This window comes from Gopherus evgoodei, chromosome 1 (genome assembly GCF_007399415.2).
Source record: "Gopherus evgoodei ecotype Sinaloan lineage chromosome 1, rGopEvg1_v1.p, whole genome shotgun sequence".
In the NCBI taxonomy this organism is placed as follows: domain Eukaryota; kingdom Metazoa; phylum Chordata; order Testudines; family Testudinidae; genus Gopherus; species Gopherus evgoodei.
This window is the reverse complement of record NC_044322.1, coordinates 271,646,059-271,661,536: the sequence shown is the minus strand read 5'-3', so window position 1 is coordinate 271,661,536 and position 15,478 is coordinate 271,646,059. Positions and strand designations below refer to the sequence as shown.

At 42.5% G+C, this 15,478-nt stretch overlaps 1 protein-coding gene across 11 annotated transcripts in view; it reads right to left on the bottom strand.

The window, feature by feature from the left end:
• TNRC6B (trinucleotide repeat containing adaptor 6B) overlaps positions 1–15,478 on the bottom strand; it is a 258,765-nt gene that overhangs the window by 135,353 nt on the left and 107,934 nt on the right. The gene's annotated exons all lie outside the window — the stretch shown is intronic.

Sequence of the window (15,478 nt, the reverse complement as noted above, 5' to 3'; positions counted from 1 at the left end):
GAACTCTCCTTGGAAGAAACTGACATTCATGCCAAGTTATTTGGTAACATTGTAATGTTGGTAAACAATAATAGGTTGAGACGTGATCCAAATATGAATCTAGGTCTCCAAGGCGAAAGTGATGCATCTCTTAACATGTTCAATCACATGCTCCATTTTCAGACTAATTAAACTAGTAACTCATCAGTTGCTAAATCCTTCTCCTGGCGGAACCTGATACTTGCATCCAAAAGGAAGAACAGGAGTGAGACCAAATTACAAGCTTATTTTCCAAAAAGGTACAGACATTTGTCCATCACCAGTCAAGCAGTCAGACCTTCTATGCCTTCCACGCGCCTTCATTTCCCCAGCCAGCCTGCTACAGAAATTATCCAGTTACAACTATATATACATTCACCAGTGATCACTAAAATTCAATAAATAAGTTAACAGCCCAGAATACTGAGTGTAGTACAATTCTAAAAAGTAACCAAGATAAAAAGCATTTAACACTCAGCAGAACTGCTGTATGTGTGTACGTGAAGTCATAGCTGCAGATTTTAGTTCTGATTTTACTCCTGATAGCCTTGCAGAGCCACCAAAACTAAGACAGATGGAAGTAGATTCTATTACTTTCTGTTCAAACTATGCATTTACCAGTGCACCCCTGTTGAAGGCATCACCAAGAGTCTAATCTGAACTAACAAACCTTTATTATTGGTAATGAGGTTTGCAAAGGAAAGAACCCTACTTGATTTTCAAGGTCCATGTTCACTTTGCAGGTGTATCAGTCAGAAAAGTATCTTTTTACCTATAAACTGAATACATTTAATATGGAGAAATAGATGCAAACACTGACCACCATGTCGTATATTTAGAGAGTTACTTTTCAGACTAGAACTGCATTTTCAACATTTAAATTAGAGAAAGCAGCCCACTGAAATGCTGGAAACATTTAGTTCTAGAAACAGAGCACCATTCTCTCTTCTCCAAATGTACGCACAATCTGACTGTCAGTGTTACAAATGACAGCTTTTCAGCAAGATGGCTCCCTCCAGCACTAGGCACAGAAATGCTAATTGTAATAAAAAAAACTTTTTAAAAAATCCATTTAATAGTTTATTCAAGATTTTAATTACAATTGGCTTTTCTGAGCCTTGTGCTGGAGGCAGATATTTTGCTGAAAAAGATGTCATTTGTGACACTAACAGTAAAAAGGCACCCAAAAGAAGATATAATCCAGATTTCAACCCCCTTTACTGTTGGTTTTAACAGCAAATACAAATGCAAGTTTTTCTTCCCATATTAAAAAACAAAATCTATATAGGATTCATCAAATATTAATAGGCTGAATAATAATGATTATCTAAAATGTAATATTTTCTTTTGTCTATTAAACCAATGCCTGCAGCCTGGATAACACACTCCATTGGGCACTCTCATTGACACAAGTTACATCATCTAGTAGCAAGAAGGCCACATCCCACATAAGGCTCCGAAATGTCCATAGTTATTACTGTTTTTAGACACAACAGTTTATTCATAGTGACAAGTGCTTCTTTCCCTGTGAACTTTCAGACTAATAGGCTGAGAAAAGTGGTAGCAGTTTTCTTTTGAACATTCATGCTTATAGCAGACTGAAGTTGCAAATATGCTGGGATAAGCCTGTTTTTCAGAAGAAATGTTTTAAAAGTATTATTGCTTTTGAGTACTAGAGACTTGAAAATACATTTCTAACCACAAAGGCTTTGCCTAAAATAATTACTCTTTCCTCCTCCCCAACTCAACACAAGGACAGCCTGAAAAGAGCCTGGCAAAGTACTATGGATGCTGTTAAAGACTTTAAAACATTTGAGTATCTTTTAGTAAACGTAAATCTTTTTCCTAAAAAGTGGCTCTCTTTCCCTTTACTGTAAAATACTGCAAAAGCCATTTAATTAATAAAGCACAACACATTATTGTAAAAAACACCCTCATTAAAATTAAACCAAGTTTGAGCATCAAGACGGGATCAACAGAGCAAAAGCATGACTGTCAGCCACACAAAGTCATAATGGCGAGTCCTTCCAAGGTGGATGAAGCATAAACGTAGATACTTATCAGGTCAAAGCTCATGGCGGAAGTACATTTAAGCCAGGCCAACACCATTAGCAGCCTAAAAACTAAAACAGTGTCAGCTTAAATCCAAGCCGCCTCTTTTTAGACAGCCAACATACAAAACAAAAAAGGAGGCACGGCAGAATTGCCCCAGCCTGTGAAGAAAGTGATGCTGCATTCTGAACAAGTTGTGGAGAAGCTCTGTTGTAAACCACAACTAAGGTACTGCAACAAAATTAAGTGTGGGGTCATGAAGGTGAAAGTTATTGTTAAACAGGGACATAGCCTGTGCACATTGTACAACTGGAAAACACGCTCTCAAACCATATCTACTGCATGGCTTTCTCTAGAAAGGGTCTAGATCAGGGGTAGGCAACCTATGGCACGTGTGCTGAAGGCGGCATGAGAGCTGATTTTCAGTGGCACTCCCACTGCCCAGGTCCTGGCCACCGGTTCGGGGGGCTCTGCAGTTTAATTTAATTTTAAATGAAGCTTTAAAAACATTTTTAAAACCTTATTTACTTTACATACAACAATAGTTACATACAACAATAGTTTAGAAAGAGACCTTCTAAAAAATGTTAAAATGTATTACTGGCACGTGAAACCTTAAATTAGAGTGAATAAATGAAGATTCTGCACAGCACTTCTGAAAGGTTGCGGACCCCTGGTCTAGACAAAGGTGACACCAAGGTTCCCTAAAGGACAACTAACCTCATCAACAATTAAGGAAAATGAAAACAAACATGCCTCTTATCTCGCCACTCACCAGGTCTTCCATTTTATGCAGGATGATAATGAGGTAATGCAAATACATCCAGCTGGCAGTATCATTCAAGCACTTGTCCTGAACAGACATCAGACTTCCTCGGTACATGCACAGAACTGCATGAAATTCTTTTTTATTTTTTAATAATTTATCAGGAATTTCATGTTCTTTTGTTTTATCCAAACAAGGGGTTCAGGTGCCACCTCGGGGGGTGGGGGAGTGAAGGAGAGGGGAAGGCTACACATGCTCATGCTCCTATATTGTCTGTTAGTCTATAAGGTGCCACAGGACTCTTTGAAGGCACACAGTTGCTCCTCCCTGTGAGGCAGGGCCCGTTTCCCTGCTCCAGGCATTGAAACCCACTACATTACAGCTACACCACTTCCTTTAAAGCAATTGAGATAATCAAGGGTTGGAAGTAAAAGTGATGGACCTCAAGGAATTTCAGGTACTAGAAATTCTTATCAGAATTCATTGAGAGTACAGCCACTGAGAGCCCAAAGCTCTTGTAACAAAGTACAGGTTAGTAGCTTACTTTTTCCTTCCACACATTACAGAGGGAAGTCTGTTACACAAGGCCAGGTCTACACTATAAAATTACATCAGTAAAAGTACATTGCTCACACTCCAAAAATCCACACCCCTGAGCGACACAGTTATATTGACCTAATCCCTGGTGTAGATAGCGCTATATTGAGAGGCGGGCTTCTCCTGTCGACAAAGCTACTGCCTCTCACAGTGGTGGATTAACAATGCTGACAGTAGCTGCTTTCCCACCAGTGTAGTATTGTCTTCACTGAAGCGCTACAGAGGTACAGTTGCACCACTGCCGCATTTTATGTGCAGAACTGTCCCTTGCTCCCTGCCTCTGAACCCAAATAAAATTTCAACTGTGTTAAACTGGGTTATTGCTGGCTGTTCTTTTTGGTTGCAGAAGTTGGACAGGGAGTGAGGAATGATCCATTTTCATCCATAGAGGCTTGGGACTAAGAAACAGGATGGCCTGATGGTTAGGGTTCTAGTTTGGGACACGGGAGATCTGGGTTCCATACCTTATTCTGTTGGGGGAGGGATAGCTCAGTGGTTTGAGCATTGGCCTGCTAAACCCAGGGTTGTGAGTTCAATCCTTGAGGGGGCCATTTAGGGATCTGGGGCAAAAATCTGTCTGGGGATTGGTCCTGCTCTGAGCAGGGCATTGGACTAGATGACCTCCTGAGGTCCCTTCCAATCCTGACATTCTATGTTAAGATCAGCAGCCCATCCACTCCAGAGAAGCAGGCTGATCTACCACACACATATTGGGTAGACAGTTGACTCTGTGGTAGGACTGGCTGAGCACAGGAGGCTTTATTTCTGTTTATATGTAGGTTTGGAAAGTTTAGATTTTTACTGGTAAACACTGATTTCACTGCACACACACCAAAAATATTTCCATCAATACTAATAAAAATGTGCAGGCTGGCAAAGTAAGAAAAATATTGCCTGAGACCTTATTAGAGTTTGATCTAAGGATATTTACTTTGTATATTGTGACATGTGATGTTGGCCATTTGTGTTTTAATGATTATAAAGCTTTAATTTCTTGAATCTCAACTTCTCTCACTAAATAATTGTCTGACCACCACCCATAATATCCTGCAACCGTGAAAACTTAAAATAGATAAAAACTGAAAAAATACTTAAAAATAAAAATCAATACCATTTGCTGAAATAATAATAATAAAAAATTCTGTCAAGCCTGTTTACATAGCTCTTTTACAAATCAAGTGTATTCTAACATTCATGGAATGGGTGGGTGGGTGTGAGAGACAGACAGACAGACAGACACACACACACACACACACACAGAGAAACTGGAAAATCCTGCCAACTGATCATGCCCTGCTTTCAAATTTTTTTTTAATATTTATTGACAGACACTTTTAACTTGCACCTGTGGTGTTAAGTCAGGTAACCAAGAAGGGATCCTACCTCCTTTGAACTTTAACGTTACTAAGGGACTGTAGCCCAGCACAAAGTATGGCAGTGAATGGTCCTGGGTTTTGATCTCATTCAAGCAACATTCGGTCTATATCTTGCTGTGTTAGCCTCAGAAGAGAGATATCATTCATGGTCACCTGGTTGCAATAAGGGAGTTTTTGTAAGGGAACAGTAAAAGGACCCCGTTCATGCTAGGCTGTTTGCGCTTGGCTAAAAGGGATCATCCCTGAGAATAGCCACACCGCGAGAGGAGGCAGTGAAGGGATCATCCCAAATAGCCACGCGGAGGTGTGTGTTGTACAAGCACTCAAAAACCGCAGTCCCTCCTTTTAAATGGCAAACTCAATCAGCACTGCTTGCTATGGGAAAGGAGGGCGCTGCAGTTTGAAAACATTCCCATATTTTATCAAGGCTTTAGAAGCCAAACCTGTGTACCCTTTGGCTTACCATGGCTGCCTGGAAACCAAATTCTGTTGCCCAGCCACGTGTCACCATACCAGCAGGCGCTCAATATAAAAGGCAAAATGCGACCTTGTACCTAAAGCACATGTGCTGTCTGCTGTGAATTGCCTGATTCACTGTGAAAGAGTCTCCCTTTTGTTCTCAGAAACGCATCATCTTAAATTTTACTCTCCCTTTTTATCCCCCCACAGGTGCAAATGTTTCTATGTTCCCCCTATCATCTCCATCCCTGAGGTTATCGCAGACTAGAAGGCAAAAAAACCTGCACTCACGAGGACATGTTTTCTGAGCTCACGCAGTCCTCCCACACTGATGGGCACAGCTGAATGCATGGAGGCATTCAATGGCAGAGTCCAGGAAAGCATTAAGTGAGTGTGATGAGAAGAGGCAGGATGCAATGCTGAGGCTAATGGAGGAGCAAATGGACATGCTCAGGCATCTGGTGGAGTTGCAGGAAAGCCAACAGGAGCACAGACCGCTGCTGCATCCACCGTACAACCGCCTGCCCTCCTCCCCAAGTTCCATATCCTCCTCATTCAGACACTCAAGAACATAGGGGGAGGCTCCAGGCACCTAGCCACTCCACTCCAGAGGATGGCCCAAGCAACAGAAGGCTGTCATTCAAACAGTTCTGACTTGTAGTGTGGCTACAATAAACAATGTAGCCTTGTTCTTCCCTCCTCCCCTACCCCACCCGGGCTACCTTATTGTGCCCCCCCCTTTTTTTTTAATAATAAAGAATGCATGGTTTCAAAACAATAGTGACTTTATCTCCTCTGCCAGCTGTGATCAAAGGGGGGGAGGATGGTTGGCTTACAGGGAATTAAAATCAACAAAGGGGGTGGGTTTGCATCAAGAAGAAACACACACAACTGCCACACCATAGCCTAGCCAGCCATGAAACTGGTTTTCAAAGCCTCTCTGATGCGCAGTGCGTCTACCTGTGCTATTCTAATCGCCCTGATGTCTGGCTGTTCAAAACTGGAAGCCAGGCAATTTGCCTCCACCTCCCACCTAGCCATAAACGTCCCTGCCTTACACTCTCAGATATTATGCAGCACACAGCAAGCAGTAACAATGGGAATACTGGTTGTGCTGAGGTCTAACCTAGTCAGCAAACAGCGCCAGTGAGCTTTTAAACGTCCAAAGGCACATTCTACCCCCATTCTGCACTTGCTCAGCCTATAGTTGAACTGCTCCTTAATACTGTCCAAGCTGCCTGTGTATGGCTTCATGAGCCATGGGAGCATGGGGTAGGCTGTGTCCCCAAGGATAAACTATTGGCATTTCAACATCCCCAACAGTAATTTTCTGGTCTGGAAAGTAAGCCCCTTCTTGCAGCTGCTCAAACAGCCCGGAGTTCCAAAAAATGCGAGTGTCATGTACCTTTCCTGGCCATCCCACGCTGATGTTGGTGAAATGTCCCTTGTGATCCACCAGTGCTTGTCGCACCATTGAGAAGTACCACTTGCGGTTTCTGTACTGATTGGCAAGGTGGTCTGCTGCCAAGATAGAGATATGCATTCCATCTATTGCCCCAACACAGTTAGGGAACCCCATTGCAACAAAGCCATCCACTGTGACTTGCACATTTCCCAGAGTCACTACCCTTGATAGCAGAACGTCAGTGATTGCATTGGCTACTTGAATCACAGCAATCCCCACAGTAGATTTGCCCACTCCAAATTGATTCCTGACTGAATGGTAGCAGTCAGGCGTTGCAAGCTTTCACAGGGCTATCGCCACTTGCTTCTCAACTGTCAGGGAAGCTCTCATCTTGGTATTCCTGCGCTTCAGGAAGGCGGAAAGCAACTTACAGAGTTCCAGGAAAGTGGCCCTGTGCATGCAAAAGTTTCACAGCCACTGGGAATCATCCCATACCTGCAACATTACGCTGTCCCACCAGTCTGCGCTTGTTTGCTGGGCCCAGAATTGGCATTCCACTGTATCAACCATCCCTACTGCTGTCAGGATGTCCCAATTGCCACATCTTGTGCTTTCAGGAACGTCAGTGTCCATATCCTCCTCACACTTGTCCTTGTGCTGCTATCTCTTAGTCAGGTACTGCACATACTGCAGTATAACGTGTGACATGTTTACAATGCTTGCAACAACAGCAGTGAGCTGAGCTGGCTCCATGCTTGCCGTGGTACGGTGTCTGCACAGTTAATCCAGGAAAAAAGGCGCGAAATGATTGCCTGCAGTTGCTTTCATGGAGGGAGGGGAGACTGATGACATGTACCCAAAACCACCCTGTGACGATGAAGTTCTGGCGGGACCCAACTGAGAGTGCCAATCAGGACCAATTGCTTAAACAGGGCAGTTACAGCCCAAGGCTGGGGTTTTTCCACCTCGAAGGCAAACTTATTGTTCAGTACAGATCCTGCGAAAGGAAGATGACCTGAAGATACCTACCAACACTTATAGGTATCCAATAAAACTGATTTATGACTCTGAAATACAAGCTTTATTAAAGAATAAATTTAAAAATGTAGACTAGTTAGCATACTTAAAGTTCGAAAGAATAGATATGGCTAATACACTGGATTTTAAAAAATGGACAGACTTGCTAATATGCTTAGTTTGCTCAAATAAAGAGATCCATTGGGTTCTAAGATCTATTTTAAAAGGAGCAAGTCTTCAATGACATGGACAGAAGGGTAGGATGGGGCAAATCTGCGGTCTGTGCTATACAGGTGGTCAGACTAGATGATCACAATGGTCTCTTCTGGCGTTAGAATCTACAAATCTCTGACTGAACAATGTGTAACTGATGCAAAGCTTTGAAGAGAGTTATATAATTATGTGGCTCAACCACTAAAAGCATACACACCTGAGTTATTCTGTGAGCAAAAAAAGTTACAGCTAATCGTATATACCCTTCCAATCAATATTTTCTATTTCAGTCTCAAAAGAGGCATTGCTACATTGCTATTCGAGATACTATGGACTACCTTTTATTAATTATTTCATGTGTGTCATGCCTCCAACCGTTAAGTCAGATCCAGCCTGAAACTTTACACTGGCTATTAGAATCAGAGTTAGATGGAATTCTAAAGAAACGGACTGAACATGCAGAAAACAGAAACACACTATGCATGCAAGGCACGACTAAGGGATCAAGGGATGTTCTGAACGACATTAAGCTGGTAATTGTTTCCCTGTGATGTTATTGCCAGACTGAACCTACTTGTAAGGAGCTGGGAAGACTCAACCTCTCAATGCTTGCCTTTCTCAGACGATGCTTTAAGATTTCAGTACAGGATGAAGATGACCTGATCATTTGTGATCAGACATTGCAAGAAAATCTGATGGTATAGACCTCTAACAGCAGTGAAAACCAAATTTGCCTTCACCAATGGATGCCCACACTCTGCCCCAGCCACATACGCGTCCTTTTACCACCACAGGAACATGAAGTTTGGTGTTTCTGGAACTCCATCAGTGGAGGCTTGTTGTTATAACATTCATGTTTTTCATCCTCCAGAAGCAACCAACTGATTTACTATTTTTTCATCCAGGACACTATCATGTGCAATGGTATTCCTTCCCCCAAAAAAACGACTGTAACTGAGAAGGCGTCACTAGCTATTGCCTTAAAAAAAAATCTGAGGGCAAAGGGTAACTTTTGTGTTGTTTTTTTTTTAAAGGAAAAGACTTCATTGGTAGAAGACAAGTTTGTTGAGACAAGAGGAGATTCAGCATGGCTAAGGAAATATTTTCATGGGATAAGCGTTAATTTTTATGGAGCTGAACAGTAAGCTCAAGTTTCCCAAGTACACTTTAATGGTATTTACCCACATTTTATGGAGCGCTAAAAATGTTTTAGCATATACTGAATAAAAATAATGCCTTCATTTTTTTTTAAGCTTATAAAAAGTACTTATAAAAGTACGAAGAATAACTTGTATACAACTTGTTTATAAAATAAACATGATTTCCATTAAAATCCCCTCCAACACACATTCTAAAACTTGTGAAGTATCATAGAATATCAGGGTTGGAAGGGACCTCAGGAGGTCACCCAGTCCAACCTTCTGATCAAAGCAGGACCAATCACCAGATTTTTGCCTCAGATCCCTAAGTGGCCTCCTCAAAGATTGAACTCACAACCCCGGGTTTAGCAGGCCAATGCTCAAACCACTGAGCTACCCCTCCCCCTAGGAACACCAATTTTTAATTTGTTTCCACGTAGGCATGAAGAGCATAGTGGCATATTAGCAAATATAAATACTTCAAGAATGGTTCAAAAGGCATTAAGATCTGGCCTATTATTTCTGCAGTCTCAGATCCTCGATTTTTAATTCCTACATTAAATCTGTCTCTCCCCTCTGGTGGCACTGGTTCATTTAGGTGATTAGGGAGGGAAAGGAATTTCATAAAATCATAGTCTATCAGGGTTGAAAGGGACCTCAGGAGGTCATCTAGTCCAACCCCCTGCTCAAAGCAGGACTAATTCCCAACTATATCATCCCAGTCAGGGCTTTGCCCAGCCTGACCTTAAAAACTTCTAAGGAAGGAGATTCCACCACCTCCCTAGGAAACCCATTCCAGTGCTTCACCACTCTCTGAGTGAAAAAGTTTTTCCTAATATCCAACCTGAACCTCCCCCACTGCAACTTGAGACCATTACTCCTTGTTCTGTCATCAGGAAACACTGACAACAGTCTAGATCCATCCTCTTTGGAACCCTCGTTCAGGTAGTTGAAAGCAGCTATCAAATCCCCCCTCATTCTTCTCTTCTGCAGACTAAACAATCCCAGTTCCCTCAGCCTCTCCTCATAAATCATGTGCTCCAGCCCCCTAATCATTTTTGTTGCCTTCTGCTGGACTCTTTCCAATTTTTCCACATCCTTCTTGTAGTGTGGGGCCCAAAACTGGACACAGTACTCCAGATAAGGCCTCACCAATGTCGAACAGAGGGGAATGATCACATTCCTTGATCTGCTGGCAATGCCCCTACTTATACAGCCCAAAATGCCGTTAGCCTTCTTGGCAACAAGGACACACTGTTGACTCATATCCAGCTTCTCATCCACTGTAATCTCTAGGTCCTTTTCTGCAGAACTACTTCCTAGCCATCCGGTCCCTAGTCTGTAACAATGAATGGGATTCTTCCGTCCTAAGTGCAGGACTCTGCACTTGTCCTTGTTGAACCTCATCAAGTTTCTTTTGGCCCAGTCCTCTAATTTATCTAGGTCCCTCTGTATCTTATCCCTACCCTACAGCGTATCTACCACTCCTCCAAGTTTAGCGTCATCTGCAAACTTGCTGAGAGTGCGGTCCACGCCATCCTCCAGATCATTAATGAAGATATTGAACAAAACGGGCCCCAGGACCGATGCTCAGGGCAACTCCACTTGAATCTGGCTGACAACTAGACATGGAGCCGTTGATCACTACCCATTGAGCCCGACGGTCTAGCCCAGCTTTCTATCCACCTCCCCCGTTTGCCACGAGTTTTAAAAGATAATGGCCAATGGCTCTGCAATCACATCCGCCAACTCCTTTAGCACCCTTGGATGCAGTGCATCCGGCCCCATGGACTTGTGCTAGTCCAGTTTTTCTAAATAGTCCTGAACCACTTCTTTCTCCACAGAGGGCTGGTCACCTTCTCCCCATACTGTGCTGCCCAATGCAGCAGACTGGGAGCTGACCTTGTTTGTGAAGACAGAGGCAAAAAAAGCATTGAGTACATAAGCTTTTTCCACATCTTCTGTCACTATGTTGCCTCCCTTGTTCAGTAAGGGGCCCACACTTTCCTCAACTTTCTTCTTGTTACTAACATACCTTAAGTAACGAGAAGAGTTTCTCTTAACATCTCTTGCTAGCTGCTACTCCAAGTGTGATTTGGCCTTCTTGACTTCACTCCTGCATGACTGAGCAATATTTTTATACTCCTCTCTGGTCATTTGTCCAATCTTCCACTTCTTGTAAGCTTCTTTTTTGCGTTTAAGATCAGCAAGGATTTCACTGTTAAGCCAAGCTGGTCGCCTGCCATATTTACTATTCTTCCTACACATAGGGATGGTTTTTTCCTGCAACTTCAATAAGGATTCTTTAAAATACAGCCAGCTCCCCTGGACACCTTTCCCCCTCATGTTATTTTCCCAGGTGATCCTGCCCATCAGCTCCCTAAGGGAGTTAAAGTCTGCTTTTCTGAAATCCTGGGTCCGTATTCTGCTGCTCTCCTTTTTTCCTTGAGGCAGGATCCTGAACTCGACCATCTCATGGTCACTGCCTCCCAGGTTCCCATCCACTTTTGCTTCCCCTACTAACTCTTCTCTGTTTGTGAGCAGCAGGCCAAGAAGAGCTCTGCCCCTAGTTGGCATTTCTAGGTAAATGTCTAGATACAAGTTCTTCTTGACAAATTCAACTGTGGGTGTCAACATGGAGGGAGATCCAAATACATACCTTTTTACTCTTCAGAACAAACTGGAAGATCCAATTATGCAATGTTCCAGTAAGGTACAAATGCCAGTAAACTACACCAGAGAGGAAAAGCTAACAGGGCAAAAATTAGGATATGGCAAAGTTCTCTTTAAATAGTCATAGTAAATCTGGAACTGTCTCGATATAAATATGCTAATAAAAAGGGAACAGAGCATGAGAGAGAGCACCTCCTTCAAGGTAAAAACTAGAACTGATAGTTTCCGTATGGTCTGTACAAGTGACTCAAAAATGGTAATCCACCCAGTAATAATTTGTTCTAAAAACGTAAGTGGCCCCTTTTATATTAAAAGAAGAAAATGTAGGAAATAGTATTTTGAAAATCATTCAATCTTACTCGGACAACAGGCTATGTAAAATGACCATCTCTTAACTCCAAAACACAAACACATACTGTACAAGGCACCGTAATCAAAACAGAGACAGCAGAAATGTAGATTGCTCATTCAATTTGAAAAAACTACCAGTGTACCAAAATTATTTAAACCATAACAGAAAGTGTTGTAGAGGAATAAAACAGAGATGGGCAAACCACAGCCCGCGGGACCCTCCTGCCCGGCCCTTGAGGCTAGCCCCCGTCCCCTCCCCTGCTGTTCTCTGGGGAACTGGGGGGTTGAATGGGGGCAGGGGTCCTGGGGGGCAGTCAGGAAGGAGAAGGGGGGTTGGATGGGGAGGCGGGGGCAGTCAGGGAGAAGGGATGGTTGGATGGGGCAGGGGTCTGGGGAGGGGGGGAGAGAGGGCAGTCAGGAATGAGAGAAGGGCTTGGATGGGGCGGTGTGAGGCAGTCAGGGGTGGGGATCCGAGGGCGGTCAGGAGACAGGGAGGGATGGATAGGGCAGGGGTCCCGAGGGGCCCTTAGGGGAAAGGGAACAGGGTGTTGGATGAGGCAGGAATCAGGGAGGCCATCGGGAGTGAGAAGGGGAAGTTGGATAGGAGGTAGGGGCTGGGCCATGCCTGGCTGTTTGGGGAGGCACAGCCTCCCTTAACAGACCCTCCATACAATTTTGGAAACCCGATGTGGCCCTCAAGCCAAAAAGTTTGCCCACCCCTGGAATAAAACCTTGACTGAACAATTTGTAACCAGCTAAATTTGTTGGGACAAGACTACTGCTGGTTCGTATCTTTAATAAGGTGGGTGAGAAATCAGTGGAAATGAGCAGTTTTTAAATACTAATAGAGTAGTGCCCTGATATTGCACAGTATTCCTTAGCTAGATTTTTTCCCTTCATTTTATTTCATGCCCTCCAGACACTAACCCAAATTAGACCAGCTTAGTATACTCATGAAAAATTTACCTACTGTTATGCTCAAACACCAATTTCCTTCTTTTTTAAAGCCTTTAAAGGGGAAATAAAAGTGGGGAAAAAAGCATTCATTATACCGTACCAGCTCCAGAAGATGCCAGCTCACAGTTTCCACAGCTCAGTTTCCTCCTTACTATATATACACTGTACCGTTTCTTTTACTTGAGGAAACGAAAGTAGAAGAAAAAACAAACATCACATTAAATTATAATATGAATTATATTTCTGAAATATATTTTTGTAGATAGACAATGACTTGAACTGAAGCTTGGGGGGAGGGGGGGAGTACCAGACACGGACCTCGCAGAGGACTTAAGCCTATCAGCCAGAAGCAGATACCAAAAGAGAGGTTCCTACCAGTGAGATCTTGGGGCAACAATCTAGTGACGAGCCTGGCTTCATCCCTTGCTTCTGAGAAGGATACTTACCCTGTTCTTGTACTCCATCTTCCCTATCAGCCTTTAGCATCTAATATTTTTAATAATGCTGAAGCTCCCACCACCACCAGAAACGTGTTGGTTTATATTTGGACGATAGCCTTGGGACAACTTTTTTAAAAAGTCAAGTCAAGTCTTAATTTCTGCAGCACTGATATCTTATCTACTCCATGCACTCACTTGCCAAACTTGCCTTTAAATTCTGAGAGTGGATTTTTCAAGCCTTGATGAATGAACATTTTGTAAACCTCTCTTCCCAGGAAGGGTAGCTTATTGTCTAAAATGGTACATTTAGTTGTTGTTCACCTCACTCAGACAAAGACAGCCAATTCCATGCTTCTAAACCAGTGGTTCTCAACCCATGGGCCGCTTGTGGTCCAATCAGCACACAGCTGTGACCTATTTGACATCCTCAGGGCCATACAGGTAGTATATATATTATGTGGATGCATGCCACGTAACAGAGAGAGCTGCATCTGTGGTCCACAATGGCAAACGGGTTGAGAACCACTGTTCTAAACAGTGTTTTAAGCATTACTACTAACATTCAGAAAATGGTAAAGTTCCATCCTATGGCAAGACATATTCCATAATTAGAATTTATATGCCATTTATACAGAAGGGGGGGGGCTTTTTTCTTTAAATTTACTTTGAAGACTGGAGTACATTTTTGCCCTTGGCAAGCCAAGCCAGAGCTACACACACCTATACTCATTGGCCAGTTTAACTTTAGTCACAGTTTGGAAACTCATCTCAGAAAGGTGTCTTAACAGGCTCAGAACGGGATGCAGAGTCTTTGCAAACAATCTGCAACATGGCTATAGTTCAGTCCCTAGGCAGGTACTCGCTCCCTTCTTGGTTAAGGAAGGCAGGTGCTGTATAGCAAGAGGTAATCCAGGAAATAAGCACAAGGAAACTGCCAATGCTTATCTAATGTAGGACTGGTGATACAAAAAGAGCAACACTATAAGATATGGACAAGTTAATGAAAGTTCCAGAAAAAAAAACAAACAGTGGAAATTTATCAGGAGTATAATGACATATGGAAAGAGAAAAGTAGAGGAAAGAAAAAGCACAGAAAGCCAAGGAAGATCAGGAAGAAGACAGAGACAGGGGATATTGAAAATTCTGGCATCACCTGGGAAAGAGGTCCAAAACTAACTAGTAACAGTAATCAATGGAGAAACTGGACTGCCTGATGCATCAGTGACACAGGAGAAACTACGTGCTAATAGTGAAGTATAAATGAAATATACTATTTAAAAAATAATTCTGGGGACTTTCCAAATTTTAAACGGATTCGCCCTTTTAAAGTAAATTCCCAACACAAAATAGCATTACATACTTTTCAGTAATCATTACCGCTTGCATCATATAGGATTAACAGCTTTTCTTCAGTGAAGCCAAAATTAGGTATACAGTCTTGTATTATAACTGTCATCACTCATAAAATATATGCAATGAAATATGTAAGTCTAGAGATGCACTCCTTTTCAATATGCAGATTAGACAACTTTTTTCTCTTTCTGCGCAGTAGGAAATAGATCACATTCCACTTTTGAATATCAGTACATAGCTAGATCAAAATACTAAGATTTTCATTATACAGGAGATAATGATGCATGTCCCTGACTACAAAACAGTCTATGCCTTAATTGACAAGGTTAAGGTCCACCTTGCATCTGATGAAGTGGGTTTTAGCCCACGAAAGCTTATGCCCAAATAAATGTGTTAGTCTCTAAGGTGCCACAAGGACTCCTCATTGTTTTTGCTTGTATCTGAAGATTTCCCTCTACCCCTAATTTACTTCTACCCATTTCTATTCATCAGCAGAGTAACTCTGTAAAATGTGCAATTTTATTTATTTCTTAACAACTGAAAAAAAGTGTTCTTCAGCTACCAGCAGGATAATAAGGTACCCACTATTCTGAGATGTAACCCTTTAATCTGTTCAGATAAACCCTCTATCCTCTTTAAGAAAGGTGGCTCAGAGTAAAAGC